Here is a 482-nt window from a genome sequence, read left to right as displayed (position 1 = left end):
CCTGTTTTTTCTCTAGACGAGAGATGTCTCTCTCGGCCATGTTTGCCGTCTCCTGCGTGCGTTTCTGGAGAGAGGGAAATCTCGACCTTGACGAGTTGATGAGATCTAGAGAAGGCGATGTTGTACACACTCTCCTATCCCCCCCTACTTCTTCTGTNNTTCTTTCTTACATCTTTCTCTCCCTCTTCAGTCGGATTCTCGCGCCTCTTTCTATGGCTCCTCCTCACCATTTCCTCCCCCCCTCGCTTCATCAAGCTAGCACGTGAGAAAGAGTGGGGAACGTCTCTTTTCCTCTCTTCTCTCATGAAAACAGACAACGATTCAGAGACATGGAGGGAGACGAGACGGGAGAGGGTGCGTCGCACCCTTGGGAGAGGAGTCTGTGAACACCTATCTTTCTTACGTATCTCTTTGGTTGTAAGAAACGAGTGGTGGTGAAGAAAGAGAGAGGACACAAGGAGAGAAAGGAATTCTTGAAAAGA

Source organism: Cystoisospora suis, assembly GCF_002600585.1.
Source record: "Cystoisospora suis strain Wien I chromosome Unknown contig_1107, whole genome shotgun sequence".
NCBI classification, from domain to species: domain Eukaryota; phylum Apicomplexa; class Conoidasida; order Eucoccidiorida; family Sarcocystidae; genus Cystoisospora; species Cystoisospora suis.
This window is presented reverse-complemented; position numbering follows the sequence as displayed.